Below are 17,742 nucleotides of genomic sequence, written 5' to 3' on the forward strand. Positions count from 1 at the left end.
TGAAAACCGAGCGATCTAACACCGCCAACCGCTCAGTTCTCAGAGCTCCCTGAGGAGAGCTGTGACTGTCAGTCAGCAGCTCTCTGCTCTGCCCCCCCCCCCTCGCTCGCTGGAGCGCTGGGCTGTGGAGGAGGCAGGACTGGTCGGCTCAGGCTCTCAGCGACTTGATAAGAGGCTGAGCCGGGTGCCTGTTTAGGCATGTGGGCAGATCCCGACTTTATTGTCGCGATCCCACCCGAGCCTGGACCAGGTCTGTGACATCAGCCGACAGCGGACTTCAGCCCTCTGCCAGCTGAAAATGGGTCACAAGAGTGCAGAACAAACTGAACTCTTGTGATCCACAGGAGTAATACAGCCAAACAAGGTTTGACTGTACTTTTCCTTTAATTAACAAACTACTTCAATACAGGGAGTGATGCATGTCAGAGAGGATTGATTGGTATAAAATGCTGTTATATTCATGCTAAAACCGAAGCAATTTTGTTGGGCTTCGTTTTCTTTTTTCCTACATATTCATTTATGACTGTTGGAAAATTTTGAGGAAATTTTATCCTGTATTGATCCCTTTACACATCTTGAGAGGTGGTCCATCTGTACTGAATAAGCACCCATGCAATATCAGATCTTCAGTGGTCTTGATTAAGAGCTGGGAGAGGCTGACTCATTAAGTTGAGCAGCCATAGAAATCTGGTAAGCTGCTTTTATTATCCCATCACAGAGGTGTTCCTTTCTTTCACATACCCTTGGTGTCATGGTGTCATTGTGCATGCGGATTGATTTGACTTCACACCAGTTTTCTATGGGACTTATTCATTTGGACACTATTGTTTTCCTTTTTTCTCATATACACAGTATTGTGATTATCAGCTGTTTATTCATTTGGACACTATTTATCATTTTTTACTTTTAGCGCTACACTTTTACATTTTATTAATGCTTGGAATGTGATTGGAGTGACTAGGGTGTGCCTAGACCAATCATTAGTGAATACCCCCCCCAGTATATAAGATCGCCCCCGCCATATTCCTAGCATTGTTATACTGGACATGGAAGAGAGTGGAAGCAGTTCTGTTAATTTTACTTTAAAAGTGTCATTTAGCTATTTATTAGTGTGAGGAAAGGGATATCTAGTGTAGTTAGAGTGCTCCTTTACACTTAAGTTAGCTTCAAAAATTTAGTTTCTGTAGGGAAAGTGTTAAGTGTAAGGGGACCGTAGTGTAGTGTAGGGTTAACTGGCAGTGACTGCTATGGCAGGGTGACAAAACCCTTCCATAGCAGGGTGACCGCTATAGAGAAATGATCATTTCTCTGAATTGCTTCGGGACAGGCATATGGCTTCTCACCAGCCAAGCATTTTTTATGCTGCAGGGGCTGCCACTGCCAGTGCTTTTTTGAGGACATGTTTGATGTCAGACATGACATCTGAACATGTGTATAGGGGGTATATATAGACATATATGTCTGTATATATACCCCTAGACATATATAGGTGTGATAGTAGCAGAAATAAATGCTTGCGCTAATGAAATCATTTACTGTAATATATTTCTGCTACTATCACACCTATATATGGCTAGGTGTCTATATACATATAATTGTGTGTGTGTATATATACCACTATACACAAGTTCAGATGTTTTGCCTGCCTCAAAAGAACCCAAAAAATGCCAAAAAAACGCTAGCGTCAAAAAAAAAATGCCCAGGTGTGTTTTTGCTGGCATTTTTTGGGGGGTTTTGGAGGCAGGCAAAACATCTGAACTTGTGCACAGTACCACTATACACAAGTTCAGATGTTTTTTCTGACTGCAAAGAACCCAAAAAATGCCTGCTTTGAAACCGGCAAGGTGTGAAAACCGAGGAGAGAAGCTAACCCCCTGAGCTGAAAGTTTTCTAATACATACAATCCTTTTTTTTTTCTGGTTCTGGACATGCTACAGAGCTGAAACTTCACAGGTACACCTTTTAGACCCCCCAGATACAAAATCACACAAAAAAAGTTCTTAAAAATTGTCATTTTTGATAAAAAAACGGAAAATTTATATCAATACTTACCGTAATTTTCCTTTCCTGATGGACTCCATGGCAGCACACGTATGGGTAGGCTCCGCCTCCTCTCCTACCCTATAGGACCCCACTCCCATAAATCTTTGCTCCATACCAGGAGCCGTGTTCCATAACTAGAACTACTCCAGCAGATGGGAGGGGACTCCTGCTGCCATGGAGTCCATCGGGAAAGGAAAATTACGGTAAGTATTGATATAAATTTTCCGTTTTCCTGACAGACTCCATGGCAGCACACGTATGGGAAATAACTAGCCATACACACCCGGGCGGGTAACTGCTGGTTTAACAGAAAAAGGTTTAATTTGCACCGTCAACAGACAAGACTTTTAAACCAAAGTTGACCGAAGATAAAGAAGCCGGTTCAACACAGTAATGCGACATAAAGGTATGAATTGATGACCAAGAAGCCGCTCTGCAAATCAGGTCAGGAGCTACATGGAGAGAAGCTGCCCACGATGTAGAGATCCCTCTAGTGGAATGAGCTGTCACCACCTCTGGAGGAGCCAGTCCATTAGCTTTATATGCCCACTGGATGGTCTGAACTATCCAACTAGCTATAGATCTTGAGGAAGCTTGTTTGCCCTTGTTTTTTCCACAGATGAGGACAAAAAGATGGTCTGACTGGCGGAAAGGAGCTGTAGTTTCCAGATATAGCCGAAGAGTTTCCCCCACGTCCAAAGGATGGACAGAATTTTCATCTTGAGATTTGAACGTGGGTAGGACAATTTCCTGGTTGACATGGAATACCGACATTACTTTCGGATTGGAGCCAAGCATCGGAACCAATACTACCCGATCAGGGAAAAACGTAAGGAATGGTTCCTTGTAACCCAAGGCACCGAGTTCAGAAACCCTTTTGGCCGAAGTAATAGCCACCAGAAAGGCTGTTTTCATGGAGATGTTTTTAAGGAAGAATGGATCCTTCTGATCCAAGGTGAGTGAGGAAAGAAACTCCAAGACCGTAGGAAGATCCCACTTAGGGAACCTGGGCTTTCTAGGAGGTCTTAACCTAGTAGCGCCTCTGAAGAACTGGCGAACCAGGGAGTGTTTCGCCCATGCAGTCCCAGTGAAGGCCGAAATGGCTGAAATTTGGACCCGAAGGGAGCTTACTGCTAATGACAGGTCCAGACCGGACTGGAGGAAGCCCAAAATATCCTGGATTCCTGGGTCAGAGACAGAGCTAGATCTGCTATCCACATAATCCTTAAACTTGGACCAGATTTTTTCATAGACCTTGTTCGTGCCGGGTCTTCTGGCACTCATCATTGTAGCGATTGCCTCGTTTGGACAACCGAGCGCTTTCAATCTTTCCCTCTCAACAGCCATGCCATGAGATGAAGCTGTGCTGGGCAGGGGTGAAGAATAGGCCCTTGGGACAGAAGGTCCGGCCTGACTGGCAGAGGTATCGGGTCCCGACGGCTCAGCTGGAGCAACAGAGGAAACCACGGTCTCTTTGGCCAGAAGGGAAGAATCGCTATGATCTGCACTCTCTCTGTCCTGAGTCTGTGAAGAAACTTGAAGATGACTGGCACTGGAGGAAACGCATAAGCCGTTTGAAAATTCCAATGATCCGTCAGGGCGTCTACCCCGTAGGCCTGGGGATAACGCCACCTCGTGTAAAATCTCTCCAGTTTGGCATTGTTTGGAGATGCGAACAGATCTACCTCTGGACGGTAACCTAGAGACATGACCCATATGAAGGTCTCTGGATGGAGTGACCACTCGTTGTTGTCCAGAGCAGACCTCGAGAGGAAGTCTGCCTGGACGTTCTGGGCACCCGGAAGATAGGCGGCTGACAAATTGGACAGATGTCTTTGAGCCCAATCCATAATAGGTTTCACTTCTTTCAAAAGAGAAGGACTGCGGGTGCCCCCTTGTCTCTTGATGTAGGCGACGGCTGTCGTATTGTCCAGTCTTAGGAGGACCGAGGCATCGGTCGCCAGATGCTGAAAGGCCTGGAGAGCACAGAACGCTGCCCGAAGCTCCAGCACATTCGAGACCACCCCGTATGTAGGGAAGTCCCATCTGCCCTGGGCCACCTCCGACAGGCAATGCGCTCCCCATCCCGTCCTGCTGGCGTCCGAGGTCATGACCAACCAGGACGCTGGAACGATTGAATGGCAGTTTAAAAGATTCTTTCGCTGAAGCCACCAGGTTAAGCTGTCCTTCATGGACGTAGTTATCCGAATGAGGACTTCTGGATTCTCGAAATTCCATTGTTGGAGGAATCCCATCTGAAAGGGCCTCATCTTCCACTGTGCCCACTTCACCATGGGAGCCGTGGAAACCATGGTCCCAATTATCTTCATGCACTGGGACGCCCGGAGATGAGAGGCTGATAATGCCGGACGAATCCTGTTGCGAATTGTCGGAATCTTCTCTAATGGAAGGGAGATAGTGCCTCTGGAAGTGTTGAAGAGGGCCCCTAGGAAGACCAACGACTTCGTGGGTTCCAGATGACTTTTTTCCAAATTCAGGAGCCACCCGAACTCTTGAAGGGTGGAAATTACTTGAGATCTGTGAAGCAGAATTTGATCCTGATGTTCTGACAGAAAGAGCAAGTCGTCCAAGTAATGGTAAAGACGAATCCCTTTTGCTCTGATCAGGGCTACTACAGCCAGTAAGATTTTGGAAAAGATTCGAGGTGATGTGGTAAGCCCGAAAGGGAGACAGGTAAATTGAAGATGCACCTGACCCACTGCGAATCAGAGAAATTTTTGCAAGACGTGAAAGTAGGCATCTTTCAAGTCTATGGATATCATCCAATCCTCTGGCTGTACCACTTGCCGAATTGTAAAAAGTGTTTCCATCCTGAACCTCTCTTTCTTGATGAAGGTGTTTAGGTGTGTTAGGTCTATAACTGGCCTCCAAGAGCCCCTTTTCTTCAAGACCATGAAGAGCGGAGAGTAGATGCCTTGGAACCGTTCCTCGGTTGGGACAGGCACTGCCGCACCCTGGGCAACCAGGGATTCTACATATATAAGAAGAGTTGACTTCTTCTCTTCTGAATGGGGTAAGGCCGTAGGAATGAAGCGAAGAATGGGGCTTCTGTCGAAAATCCACACATGTCCGTGTGATACGGTTCTGACGGCCCATTGATCTTCGATCGAGGCTGCCCAGACGTGCGCAAACTGAAGCAAGCGTGCGCCTACCCGCACCGTCTGGACAGGTTCGATGTCAAAAAGACTTCGTCGCCTCTCGGCTTGCTGAAGATTTTCCTTTGGAGAACTTCTGCCCTGTAGACTGAGGGCGCTTCCAGTTCTTCCTGAACTCACGACCGGGCCTGTAAAAACGGGCCTCTCTGGCACGATCAGGATTTTGTCTGTTTTGAGGTCTTCTCTGATCTATCAACCGGCGATCCTGGGGAAGGAAACCAGATTTACCACCAGTGGCACGGGTAATAGCACTGTCCAGTTTATTACCAAAGAGGGAGGAACCCTCAAAGGGAATTTTGCACCAGGCCTGCTTAGAGGCAGGGTCGGCCAACCAGGGGCGCAACCACAAGGCGCGTTTGGCCGTGACAGAGGACAGCATGACCCGCGCCGCCAAGCGGATTATATCAATGGATGCCTCACCCAAGAAAGCCGTTGCCAGTCTCAACTCCTGAATGGCTGAACTCCTGGCCACCTCTTCGGAGACACTCTGAAGTGTAGCCTCCACGCTGTCTACCCAGGCTTCCATTGCCTTGGATGTGGCTGCCAAAGCCAGAGCCGGCTTACACGCCATACCTGCGGAGAGATAAATCTTCTTAAGATCTGTGTCAATCCGCCTGTCAAGAGCGTCTTTGAATGAGACTGAGTCTTCCAATGGTAAGGTTACGTGTTTCACTAACCTCATCAAGGCCGCATCCACCGTGGGAGCGGAGTCTAGATGTTTCACCTTATCATCCTTAAAGGGATACATTCTGGAGACCTTAGATGACAAAGAGTTTCTCTTTTCAACTCCCTGCCACTCGTCTGTAATAATTTCTCCCAATTCCCCTAGGAGGGGAAAATGCGAACGCTCTTTTTTGAGATGTTTGAAGTATTTCTTCTGTTTAGCTGGGGACTCAGCTGGATCTTCCCATTTTAATGCCTCCTTAACCGCCTTAACTAGCGGTGGGACCATAGCAAGTTCAAAACCTACATTCTGGTCTGCCAAATCATCTTCACTGTCTGTAGAATCTTCTGACAGACGACTTGGTTGTGAAGTACCTGGCTCCACTTCATCCCTTGGGAGGAAACCAGGAGCCTCTGAAGAGTGACCCGAAAGCCTGCTCGAATCCCAATCTCTAAGGGATTCTTTTACAATCCGCCTGACCATAGCCTCCACTGGTTGTGCAGTGTCTTGCTTTTCCCTCAAAACCCTGGAATAACAGGTATCACATAGGGATCTATCCTCAGGGATATGGGCTCGACAGCCCCAGCATGATTTCCCTGAACTGCGGTCAGAATGGCGGGATTGCCGTGGAGCGACTGAACTGGAAGTGTGCTCATGTCGTTTAGACCTGGAGCTAGACCTATGACCAGACTTTGATGAAGAATGCCGATGGGCTGAAGGAGAACGATCCTTTGATCCAGAAATAGGGCGTTGGTCAGACCTAAAAGGGCTGAATAGGGAAAGAAAAACACACTTAGGCTCCATTCCACCAGCCAACGCAAGCAAGTAAGGGTTAAGAAAAACTAGCTCACCTGTTGCGCAGGGACTGGCCACCGGGGGGTGGTGAAGCATCCATTTGCAGATAGAAGCAAAAAGCATGCACAGGAAGAAAGTAAGCATACATGTACTGACTTTTGTCTCCACACCAACCCTTTTACCCCAAATGGCACCTGGATCAAAGCATGACTCACCGCTGAAGAGCAGAGAAACAGCACGGGGAAGCCACCGCAACGCCCGCAGACATCCCATTGTAAACAGGAATGACAGCTGCTTAAATCTCCCGGGCGCCGCAAAGCCACGCCCCAAACGACGCAATATCGTCATAGGAGATCGGGAGCGATGTGCGCGCATGCGCAGACGATACCAGGGCCAAGCCTCATCCTGGACAACCAATTGAAGGTCCAGCGAGGCAGGGGGAGGAGCCTAAGCGACGATCTGGAACGCAGGAGCGCTCCACCGACCACAAACAGGAAATGCAATGAAACCAAAAGAAAGTTTTATACTTTACCACCATGACGATAACCGAACAGTCTCAGGCCTGGATGAATTCATGCGTGTGTGACAGGGCATCAGGGCCTATCCGCTCAATAGCAAGGACGTATTGGCCATCAATGCAGCCCACCTCTCATTCAGGATTTACGGCATCTTCAGCATTTTAAAATAATATTGCCCGGGTCCACCCGATAAATATCGAGATTGCTGGACATAAAACAGGAGGCATCCGACATCAACAAGGTCCACACGCCACCAGCTCGCCTGAAACCGATAGACGTCCTATAAGGTAAGACTTCCTTCTCGCAGGAGGAGGACGAAAAAGGAACACGGCTCCTGGTATGGAGCAAAGATTTATGGGAGTGGGGTCCTATAGGGTAGGAGAGGAGGCGGAGCCTACCCATACGTGTGCTGCCATGGAGTCTGTCAGGAAAAAGCCAATTATTGACAAAATTAAAAAAAAAAAAGAGATTTTTTGATTTTTACTTTGGATTTCAGATCCGGGGGGTCTAAAAAGTGTACATGTGAAGTTTCAGCTCTGTAGCATGTCCAGAACCATAAAAAAAAAAGATTGTTTGTATTAGAAAACTTTCAGCTCAGGGGGTTGGCTTCGCTGCTGTAACACCTTGCCGGTATAATAGAAGGCATTTTTTTGGGTTCTTTGCAGTCAGGAAAAACATCTGAACTTGTGTATAGTGGTACTGTGCACAAGTTCTGATGTTTTGCCTGCCTCCAAAAACCCCCAAAAAATGCCAGCAAAAACACACCTGGGCATTTTTTTTTTTTTACGCTAGCGGTTTTTTGGCATTTTTTGGGGTTCTTTTGAGGCAGGCAAAACATCTGAACTTGTGTATAGTGGTATATATACACACATACTTATATGTATATAGACACCTAGCCATATATAGGTGTGATAGTAGCAGAAATATATTACTGTAAATGATTTCATTAGCGCAAGCATATATTTCTGCTACTATGGTAAGAGTTTTTTCTTTATATATATATATATATATATATATATATATATATATATATATCTATTGTACACTGTGACTGCAGTTGCCTGCCTGCTGTGTGTGAGAGGCCACAGACCTACCACAGACTGTACTGTGTGCACACCACACTCATTTCGGGTGGCACAGGCACAGTACCTTGCATTTTAAAAAATATATTTTTTTTTCCTCTGTCATAATTGCAGTGAGTGCTGTGTCAGGTCCACAGAGTGCACTGTACCCACTGCAGTGCACTGCCCACCACTGATATATATACGGTGGCACAGCATCTTGTTGCAATAAATTGAAAAAAAAAAAAATTTTTTATTATTGCAGTTGCCTGGGCTGCCAGTGACTGTCAGGTCCACAGAGTGTACTGTGCCCACTGCAGTGCCACTGTGTGCCCACCCACCACTGATATATAAGGTGGCACAGCAGCTTGCAAAGTAAAAAAAATATATATATTTTATAATTGCAGTTGCCTGGGTGCCAGTGACTGCTGTCAGGTCCACAGAGAGTGCACTGTGCCACTGCCCACCCACCACTGATATATAAGGTGGCACAGCAGCTTGCAAAGAAAAAAAAAATATATATATATTTTAATTGCAGTTTCCTGGGTGCCAGTGACTGCTGTCAGGTCCACAGAGAGTGTACTGTGCCACTGCCCACCCACCACTGATATATAAGGTGGCACAGCAGCTTGCAAAGTAAAAAAAAATATATATTTTTTTTAATTGCAGTTGCCTGGGTGCCAGTGACTGCTGTCAGGTCCACAGAGAGTGTACTGTGCCACTGCCCACCCACCACTGATATATAAGGTGGCACAGCAGCTTGCAAAGTAAAAAAATATATATATATTTTTTAATTGCAGTTGCCTGGGTGCCAGTGACTGCTGTCAGGTCCACAGAGAGTGTACTGTGCCACTGGCCACCCACCACTGATATATAAGGTGGCACAGCAGCTTGCAAAGTAAAAAAAAAATATATATATATTTTAATTGCAGTTGCCTGGGTGCCAGTGACTGCTGTCAGGTCCACAGAGAGTGTACTGTGCCACTGCCCACCCACCACTGATATATAAGGTGGCACAGCAGCTTGCAAAGTAAAAAAAATATATATATTTTTTAATTGCAGTTGCCTGGGTGCCAGTGACTGTCAGGTCCACAGAGTGTACTGTACCCACTGCCCAACACTCCTATATGGGTGGCACAGCACCTTGCACTCATAGTACAACAGTAACAACACATTAAAAAAAAAATGACAGGCAGAGGCAGGCCACCCTGCAAGGGCCATCGTGGTCGTGGTGCTGTGATTTCCTTAGGCCCTAGAATAATGCCCAGTGTTCAGAGGCCACCACAGACCCTGAACTCAAAAAATTCTGAGGCCATAGTTGACTGGCTTACACAGGACACCCAATCGTCTACAGCTTCCGCTCGGAACCTTAATGCACCATCCTCCTCCAGCTCAGCTTCGGGCACCTCTCAATTTACCACTCGCCAGCCCGCCGGCACCACCACCAACACTAGCACCACAGCCGCTTCACTTGATCCGTCAGAGGAGTTATTTTCACATCAGTTAGAAGAAATAAGTGATGCGCAACTATTAGTGCCAGAGGATGTAGATAACGGGGATATGTCTCAGTCAGGCAGCATTATACACATGGACGTACATTGTGATGATGATGATGATGATGTTGTACCTGCTGCTGCTGCCTTTGCTGAGTTGTCAAGTGAAGCGGCTGATGATGATGATGTGTCTGTGGATGTCACCTGGGTGCCTGCTCGAAGAGCAGAAGAAGAGGGGGAAAGTTCAGATGGGGAGACAGAGAGGAGGAGGAGACGAGTTGGAAGCAGGGGGAGGAGGTCATCGCAAGGAGCTAGTGGCGCAGTCAGACAGCATGTAGATTCGGCACCCGGGGTCAGCCAGACAGCACGCCAATCAACGCAAGCTGTTGCCACCACCAGAATGCCGTCCTTGCAAAGCTCAACAGTGTGGCATTTTTTTTGTGTGTCTGCCTCTGATATCAGCGATGCCATTTGTAACCTGTGCCAAAAGAAACTGAGTCGTGGGAAGTCCAACACCCACCTAGGTACAACTGCTTTGCGAAGGCACATGATCTCACATCACAAACGCCTATGGGATCAACACATGAGTAAAAGCAGCACACAAACTGAAAGCCACCATCCTCCTCCTGGTCCAGCATCTTCAGCCACGTCAACCACTGCTGTCCTCCATGCCCCCTATCAACAACCCGCCCCTCCGCCTCTCACCTTCAGCAGTTCCTGCTCACCTGCCCACAGTCAGGTGTCTGTCAAGGAAATGTTTGAGCGTAAGAAGCCAATCTCACAGAGTCACCCCCTTGCCCGGTGTCTGACAGCTGGCTTGTCGGAACTCTTAGCCCGCCAGCTTTTACCATACAAACTGGTGGAGTCTGAGGCCTTCAAAAAATTTGTCGCTATTGGGACACCGCAGTGGAAGGTACCCGGCCTAAATTATTTTTCACAAAAGGCAATCCCCAACCTGTACTCTATTGTGGAAAAGGAAATCATGTCACGTCTGGCACACAGTGTTGGGGCAAGGGTCCATCTGACCACTGATAGCTGGTCTGCAAAGCACGGTCAGGGCAGGTATATAACTTACACTGCGCATTGGGTAAATCTGCTGGCGGCTGCCAAGCATGGAATGCGTGGCTCTGCTGCAGAGGAGTTGGTGACACCGCCACGACTTGCAGGCAGGCCTGCTGCCACCTCCTCTACTCCTCCTACTCCATCCTCTTTGCTAACCTCCTCGGCTGAGTCCTCTTCTGCTGTTGCGTCTTGCTCCACACCAACTGCACCCCCCCAGCTCCCCAGGGGCTATTCCACATGCCGGATACGACAGTGTCACGCTGTCTTGGGGTTGACTTGCCTGAAAGCAGAGAGTCACACCGGACCAGCACTACTGTCCGCCCTGAACGCACAGGTGGATCAGTGGCTGACCCCGCACCAACTGGAGATCGGCAAAGTGGTGTGTGACAACGGCAGCAATTTGTTGGCGGCATTGAATTTGGGCAAGTTGACACATGTGCCGTGCATGGCACATGTGTTGAATCTGATTGTGCAACGTTTTGTGCAGAAGTACCCAGGCTTACAGGACGTCCTCAAGCAGGCCAGGAAGGTGTGTGGCCATTTCAGGCGTTCCTACACGGCCATGGCACACTTTGCAGATATTCAGCGGCGAAACAACATGCCAGTGAGGCGCTTGATTTGCGACAGCCCGACACGTTGGAATTCAACACTGCTAATGTTCGACCGCCTGCTCCAACAAGAAAAAGCGGTCAACGAGTATTTGTATGACCGGGGTGCTAGGACAGCCTCTGCGGAGCTGGGTATTTTTTTGCCACGTTACTGGACGCTCATGCGCAATGCCTGTAGGCTCATGCGTCCTTTTGAGGAGGTGACAAACCTAGTGAGTCGCACCGAAGGCACCATCAGCGACATCATCCCATAGGTTTTTTTCCTGGAGCGTGCCCTGCAAAGAGTGCTGGATCAGGCCGTAGATGAGCGTGAAGAGGAAGAGGAAGAGGAAGAGTTGTGGTCACCATCACGACCACCAGAAACAGCCTTACCATCGCTTGCTGGACCTGCGGCAACACTGGAAGAGGAGTGTGAGGAAGAGGAGTCAGAGGAGGAATGTGGCTTTGAGGAGGAGGAACACCAACCACAGCAGGCATCCCAGGGTGCTCGTTGTCACCTATCTGGTACCCGTGGTGTTGTACGTGGCTGGGGGGAAGAACACACCTTCAATGACATCAGTGAGGACGAGGAATTGGACATGAGTAGCTCGACATCCAACCTTGTGCAAATGGGGTCTTTCATGCTGTCATGCCTGTTGAGGGACCCTCGTATAAAAAGGCTGAAGGAGAACGACCTGTACTGGGTGGCCACGCTACTAGACCCCCGGTATAAGCAGAAAGTCTCTGATATGTTACCCAATTACCGGCAGTCGCAAAGGATGCAGCAGCTACAAAATAAGTTGAAAAGTATGCTTTACACAGCATATAAGGGTGATGTTACAGCACAACGGGAATCCAACAGGGGAAGAGGTGAAAGTAATCCTCCTCCTACCACCACAACCACGCCGGCAAGGACAGGACGCTTTACAGACGTCTTGTTGATGGAGGACATGCGGAGCTTTTTTAGTCCTATGCATCACCACAGCCCTTCGGGGTCCACCCTCAGAGAACGACTCGACCGACAGGTAGCAGACTACCTTGCCTTAACTGCAGATATCGACACTCTGAGGAGCGATGAACCCCTTGACTACTGGGTGTGCAGGCTTGACCTGTGGCCTGAGCTATCCCAATTTGCCATTGAACTTCTGGCCTGCCCCGCTTCAAGTGTGCTGTCAGAAAGGACCTTCAGCGCAGCAGGAGGTATTGTCACTGAGAAGAGAAGTCGCCTAGGTCAAAAAAGTCTTGATTACCTCACGTTTATTAAGATGAATGAGGCATGGATCCCGAAGGGACTGACAGTGGGGGATGCATTTGACTAAAAAAGGCCTGGTGATGACTGAGATGCCTTGGCCTAAAAATGGTCCACACGCTGCTGTATATAATCATTCTCTGCATGCCGGATGACTTACGCGACGTCTCCGCCACCAACTACGGTTCAAGCCGCAATGTTTTAGTGCACTTTCTGCCTTGAAAACCTCAATTTTTCAGGCCGCTGCTACAGCAGCGGCTGCAACAATACCTACTTTTTCATGCATGTGTACATGCTTAATTTTTCTGGCCTCTGGTGCTACACTGTGGCTGCAAAAAAACAAAAAAAAAGGCACATACATGTGTCAATTCCCCTTCGTGATCGTTACCTTGTCGTGGTGAAGGGGCTTGCGTATCACAATGAAGCGATCACCTCTAGGATTGTGTTGGCACACCCCAGATGATAAGGTCGTTGCTTTATTGTGTACAGACCAAAAGCGATCCGCAGGATAATTTTTCATAGAAAAAACATTCATTTTCTTTCATTCTTTCTGCGGAGCTGGGTATTTTTTGGCCGCGTTACTGAATGCTCATGAACAATGGTTGTAGGCTCATGCGTCCTTTCCTTTTGCGGAGGTAACAACCCTGGTGGTCAGTCGAACCCAAGGCAACATCATCGACCTCATCCCATATGCGTTTTTTCTGGAGCGTGCCCTGCGAAGAGTACTGGATCAGGCTGTAGATGAGCATGAAGAGGAAGAGTTGTGGTCCACTCCCCACCACCAGAAGCAGCCTTGTCGTTGTCAATTGCTGGACCTGTGGCAACGCAGAGAGAGGAGTCTGAAGAAGAGAAGTCAGAGGAGGAAGGTGGCTTTGAGGAGGTGGAATACCAGCCACAGCAGGCGTCCCAGGGGGCTTGTTCTCACCTTTCAGGGACCCTTGGTGTTGTACGTGGCTGGGTGGAGGAAGAGACCTTCAATGATGTCAGTGAGGACAAGGAACGGGACATGGCTAGCTTGGTATCCAACCTTGTGCAAATGGGGAGTTTGCGGTTGTGCAAATGGACTGACTGACTGTTGTTAAACAGGGAGTTTGGTCTGTCAGAGTTTGGTCTGTCACTGTGAAGCGGGCGTAACCCTTACACTACTTGACCGATAAAACATCATACCTGATCGTATTCACACACTGGATGTTTTAAAGCACGTTATTCCAAACAATTTAGGAATGTTAGGTGATTTATGCCCTTTATGGATCAAAACCCGACTCTGCGTCAACTACGTAATTTTCCATGGGAGTTTTGCCACAGTCCAGGTGTTAGTCCCCTTGAAACAACTTTTCCATCACTATTGTGGCCAGAAAGAGCCCCTGTGTGTTTTAAAATTCGCCTGCCTATTGAACTCTATGGCGGTTCGCCCGGTTCGCCGGTTCGTGAACATTTGCCGCTGTTCGCGTTCGCCGCTAGCGTCAGAAAAAAAATGCCCAGGTGTGTTTTTGCTGGCATTTTTTTGGGGGTTTTTGGAGGCAGGCAAAACATCAGAACTTGTGCACAGTACCACTATACACAAGTTCAGATGTTTTTCCTGACTGCAAAGAACCCAAAAAAATGCCTGCTATTAAACCGGCAAGGTGTTACAGCAGCGAAGCCAACCTCCTGTGCTGAAAGTTTTCTAATACAAACAATCTTTTTTTTTATGGTTCTGGACATGCTACAGAGCTAAAACTTCACATGTACACTTTTTAGACCCCCCAGATACTAAATCCAAAGTAAAAATCAAAAAAATCTCTTTTTTTTTTAATTTTTCAATAATTGGCTTTTTTTTTATCAAAAATGACAATTTTTAAGAACTTTTTTTGTGTGATTTTGTGTCTGGGGGGGTCTAAAAGGTGTACCTGTGAAGTTTCAGCTCTGTAGCATGTCCAGAACCAGAAAAAAGATCATATAGGTGTTTTTTTTTTTTTTTAAAGAAACTTTATTAAAACATCTGTTAGGATACAAAAGATTGCAGAGATTACAATGACACAACACGTTTTACATTTTACAGGTCAGAAGCCGAGCACAACACAGAGACTCGTGACCGACCTAAATGATACTGCAGACCGAGAAAGTTACTCAATGACTTAACCATAAACATACTAGAACCCTAGTTGGATGGATCCATGGCACGTAGATAACTCTTAAACTGTGGGATGGATATCTGCAATAGAGCAATTAGGGAACGAAAAAAAAAAAGAACTGGGAGGGGGGGGGGGGAGGAAAAGGAGGGGAAGGGGGAGTAGGTCAAAAGCATCTATACCATAACATTGTCATACTACCCCGAAGTGTTATACATGAAGTTAACCACAGACGAGGTGCTGGCCACCTCTTTAGGTAGTGAATCCAGAAAGTCCTGCCAGGTGTCCGAGAAGCGGGTTGCTGAGGAGGGGAGGTTGAAATCCGTATTGAGCTGGTCTTTGACCATGAGACTCAAGAGGTCACGGTGGACTTGCGTTACAGAAGGGCCCACCGCGGAGATCCAATTGGCGAGTATGACTCTCCGGGCTATCAACAAACAAATGAGCACCCATCTCCGCGGCTGTGGGGGTGGACGGACAGTCCATACCTGAAGCTGTTTGTCCCAGTGTCCGAATATGAGAAGGAGGGGGTCCTTCGGCAGTTGTAACAGCGTTACCCGTTTGATGAATGCTAACACCTGATCCCAGAAAGTAGCTATGATAGAGCACGACCATAACCTGTGATGGAGGTTTGGGCGGGTGGTTTTTCATTGAGGGCATAGGCCCGTGAGAGGATCATTTGCTTTAGAAGTAAACGGGATATACGCCCTATGAAGAATTTTCAACTGCGTTTCTCTCCAAGTCTTGTTAGGAGTCAAGCGTAGCGTACGATTATACCCCTGGAATATCTTAGTGACAATGTCCTCCAGTGTGAAGTCCTTGGCCCAGTTTGTCGCTGAGGAGCCAGCGAAGTGATAGGATGTTAGTTTTTGAAAGGGTTTGTAGATGTCGGAGATGCTGTAAATCCCTGAGTCGAAAAGAGGGTCCAATAACGGGTCCACAAGTCCAGCGTTTGCAGAGGCACCTGAGGAGCGAAGGAAGCTTAGGCACTGCAGGATTGGAAAAACATGAGAGGCAGGCAAATTATAGGTATCCAAGATGTCACGTACAACCCGTGGTTTTCCCGTGGCGGGGTCACAGAGGTCTGAGAATTTCAATAGGCCCGACCTTTGCCACACATTGAAGTATTCCGAGTGCAGGCCTGGTATAAAGGCCGGGTTGTCCTTTATGGGCAAATATTTGGACATAGATGAAGGGAGTTTCAGACGTTTCCTAGATTCTCTCCATGCGATCACCGTATCTCGCAAGAGGATGTTATGCTGCAACTTTGGGGGCATAGTTTTCCATTTAGCATGCAACAATGCAACCAGTGAGTAGGGGGCAGACATGTGCGTTTCCAAGACATAGTTGGAGTAATGGGAGGAGCCAGAGAGCCAGTCCAAAGATACTCGGAGGAGACAAGACAGATTGTATAACCTGATATCGGGGAGGCCAATACCCCCCTCGCTCCTGGGCAGACATAATTTTTTGAAAGAAATTCGAGGCCGTTTACCGCGCCATATAAAATTAGAGATAGCTCGATTCAGCAGTTTAATGTCGTTGTGTCTAAGCAATAACGGGAGCGTTTGCAGAGGGTATAACAACCGTGCAAAGCTGACCATCTTTACAAGGTGGCATCTCCCCAGGAGCGAGAGAGGCAGATCCATCCAACCATCTAACTCACGAGAGATCCTCTGAAATAGCGGGGGATAGTTTAAGATATAGATGGGAGGAAGGGAGCCTACCTATCCTGATTCCTAAATACGTGATATGTGAAGTAGCTATAGTGAAGGGAGAGGAGGCTGCCCAGGTGGGATTGGACGTGGTACCTAATGTGAGGATTTCACTTTTAGCATAGTTTATCCGCAAACCGGAACACAGTTTAAATTTATCGAAGATGGAGATAATGGTGCGCATATCAGCTGAGGGGTTACTAGTAAAAATCAAAACGTCATCTGCAAACAATGATATTCGTAATTCCTTAGAGCCAATTGGAATACCGTGGAGTGGCGCTTTTTCTAGTAAGAATCTGGATAAAGGCTCCAGAGCCAAATTGAAGAGCAACGGAGACAAGGGGCAGCCCTGTCTCGTGCCCTTAAACAGGCGGAACTCGTCGGTGAGGGACCCGGCTACCCACAGCCTGGCCGCCGGAGAGGCATACATAGCTTTGACAACACGAGTGAATGGACCCGAGAAACCAAAGGAAGACATAACCATAGAGAGCCAGTCAAAGCCCACATTGTCAAAGGCCTTCTCCGCGTCCAGGGTGATGATAGCCAGGTCCGCCCCCGAGGAAACCCTGGCCTGGTCCAAGGCCAGAAGCACCTTTCGGAGATTTGATGCCGCTGACCACCCCTTGGTAAAGCCGGATTGAGCCGGGTGGATTAGTGATGGCATAATCAGAGCAAGTCGGGATGCTAGAAGTTTGGATAGAACCTTCACGTCCACATTTAACAGGGAAATCGGCCTGTAGGAACCAGGTTCCAGGGGGTCTTTCCCTTTCTTTGCCAGCAGCTTGATTATGGCCTGGCTGCCCGTGGGGGGATACGAGCCACCCAACATGATGGCCGAATATACCTCCAGCAAAGTGGGTCCTATGATCTCCCAAGCGGTCTTGTAGAATTCGCCTGTGAGGCCATCCGGGCCCGGGGCTTTATTGGGAGCGAGTTGCTTTACAATGTCCCGGATCTCCTCGAGAGACACCGGTGCATTCAAGGCATCTAGTTGCGTAGGAGAAAGGTTAGGTAGGGAGACATTGTCCAGGAAGAAACGCGCCTGTTCAACGTCGAAGGGGTCTGGAGAGTACAGGGATGCATAGAAGTCTCTCATTGTCCGTTTAACGTCAGAAGGGGTAGACACAGTTTTGCCCGACGGGGTTCGGAGTGATGCAATGTGTGTAGGAGTGTAGGGCGCCCCGCACAACCTCGCCAGTAATTTACCTGCCTTGTTCCCAAATTTATGTAGCGTGGCAGAGAAGCGTGCACTTTTAATACCTTCCAACTTG

General features: G+C 48.0%; 1 protein-coding gene across 1 annotated transcript in view; it reads right to left on the reverse strand.

Annotated features, from left to right (window-relative positions):
• The window catches only part of HAAO (3-hydroxyanthranilate 3,4-dioxygenase), a 93,928-nt gene that overhangs the window by 12,296 nt on the left and 63,890 nt on the right, over positions 1–17,742 (reverse strand). The gene's annotated exons all lie outside the window — the stretch shown is intronic.

Source organism: Pelophylax lessonae (genome assembly GCF_965119305.1).
Source record: "Pelophylax lessonae genome assembly, chromosome: 3".
Lineage (NCBI taxonomy): Eukaryota > Metazoa > Chordata > Amphibia > Anura > Ranidae > Pelophylax > Pelophylax lessonae.